Below are 2446 nucleotides of genomic sequence, written 5' to 3'. Positions count from 1 at the left end.
AATTTCACACTGGAGTGAACTAGCTCTACAGCCTAGTACAAATAATTTGACACTAGAGTTGAACTAGCTCTATAAGCTAGTTCAAATAATTTCACACTAGAGTTGAACTAGCTCTATAGCCTAGTACAAATAATTTTACACTAGAGTTGAACTAGCTCTATAGCCTAATACAAATAATTTTACACTAGAGTTGAACTAGCTCTATAAGCTAGTTCAAATAATTTTACACGAGAGTTGAGCTAGCTCTATAAGCTAGTTCAAATAATTTTACACTAGAGTTTATCTAGCTCTATAAGCTAGTTCAAATAATTTTACACTACAGTTGAACTAGCTCTATAAGCTAGTTCAGATAATTTTACACCAGAGTTGAACTAGCTCTATAGCCTAGTACAAATAATTTTACACTAGAGTTGAACTAGCTCTATAAGCTAGTTAAAAAAAATTGACACTAGAGTTGAGCTAGCTCTATAAGCTAGTTCAAATAATTTTACACTAGAGTTGAACTAGCTCTATAGCCTAGTACAAATAATTTTACACTACAGTTAAACTAGCTCTATAAGCTAGTTCAAATAATTTTACACTAGAGTTGTATTAGCTCTATAAGCTAGTTGAAAGAATTTTACACTAGAGTTAAACTAGCTATATAGCCTTGTACAAATAATTTTATGCTAGAGTTCACTTAGTTCTATAAGCTAGTTCAAATAATTTCACACTAGAGTTGAACTAGCTCTACAACATAGTATAAATAATTTTACACTAGAGTTGAACTAGCTCTATAGGCTAGTTCAAATAATTTCACACTAGAGTTGAACTAGCTCTATAGCCTAGTACAAATAATTTTACACTAGAGTTGAACTAGCACTATAGCCTAGTACAAATAATTTTACACTAGAGTTGAACTAGCTCTATAAGCTAGTTCAAATAATTTTACATTAGAGTTGAACTAGCTCTATAGCGTAGTACAAATAATTTTACACTAGAGTTGAACTAGCTATATAAGCTAGTTCAAATAATTTTACACTAGAGTTGAACTAGCTCTATAGCCTAGTACAAATAATTTTACACTACAATTGAACTAGCTCTTTAAGCTAGTTGAAATAATTTTACACTAGAGTTGAGCTAGCTCTATTAGCTAGTTCAAATAATTTCACACTAGAGTTGAACTATCTCTATAAGCTAGTCGAAATAATTTTACACTAGAGTTGAGCTAGCTCTATAAGCTAGTTTAACAAATTTTACACTAGAGTTGAACTAGCTCTATAAGCTAGTTAAAATAATTTTACACTAGAGTTGAACTAGCTCTATAGCCTAGTACAAAGAATTTTACACTAGAGTAGAACTAGCTCAATAGCCTAGTACAAATAATTTTACACTAGTGTTGAACTAGCTCTATAGCCTGGTATTAATAATTTTACACTAGAGTTGAACTAGCTCCATAAGCTAGTAACAATAATTTTAAACTAGTGTTGAACTAGCTCTATAGCCTAGTATAAATAATTTTACACTAGAGTTGAACTAGCTCTATAGCCTAGTACAAATAATTTTACACTAGAGTTGATCTAGCTCTATAAGCTAGTTTAAATATTTTACACTACATTTGAAGTAACTCTATAAGCTAGTTCAAATAATTTTACACCAGAGTTGAACTAGCTCCACAAGCTAGTTCAAATAATTTTACACTAGAGTTTAACTAGGTCTATAGCATAGTACAAATAATTTTACACTAGAGTTGAACCAGCTCTATAAGCTAGTTCAAATAATTTTACACTAGAGTTGAACTAGCTCTATAAGCTAGTTAAAATAATTTTACACTAGAGTTGAGCTAGCTCTATAAGCTAGTTAAAATAATTTTTCACTATAGTTGAACTAGCTCTATAGCCTAGTACAGATAATTTTACAATAGAGTTAAACTAGATCTATAAGCTAGTTCAAATAATTTTACACTAGAGTTGTGCTAGCTCTATAAGCTAGTTGAAATAATTTTACACTAGAGTCAAACTAGCTATATAGCCTAGTACAAATAATTTTATGCTAGAGTTTAACTAGTTCTATAAGCTAGTTCAAATAATTTCACATTGGAGTTGAACTAGCTCTACAGCCTAGTACAAATAATTTTACACTAGAGTTGAACTAGCTCTATAGGCTAGTTCAAATAATTTCACACTAGAGTTGAACTAGCTCTATAGCCTAGTACAAATAATTTTACACTAGAGTTGAACTAGCTCTATAGCCTAGTACAAATAATTTTACACTAGAGTTGAACTAGCTCTTTAAGCTAGTTAAAATAATTTTACACTAGAGTTGAACGAGCTCTATAGCCAAGTACAAATAATTTTACACTAGAGTTGAACTAGCTCTATAGCCTAATACAAATAATTTTACACTAGAGTTGTACTAGCTCGATAAGCTAGTTCAAATAAGTTTACACTAGAGTTGAACTAGCTCT

The sequence above is a fragment of the Triticum aestivum genome, chromosome 7A, assembly GCF_018294505.1.
Source record: "Triticum aestivum cultivar Chinese Spring chromosome 7A, IWGSC CS RefSeq v2.1, whole genome shotgun sequence".
In the NCBI taxonomy this organism is placed as follows: domain Eukaryota; kingdom Viridiplantae; phylum Streptophyta; class Magnoliopsida; order Poales; family Poaceae; genus Triticum; species Triticum aestivum.
Note: the sequence above shows the minus strand (reverse complement) of the source record.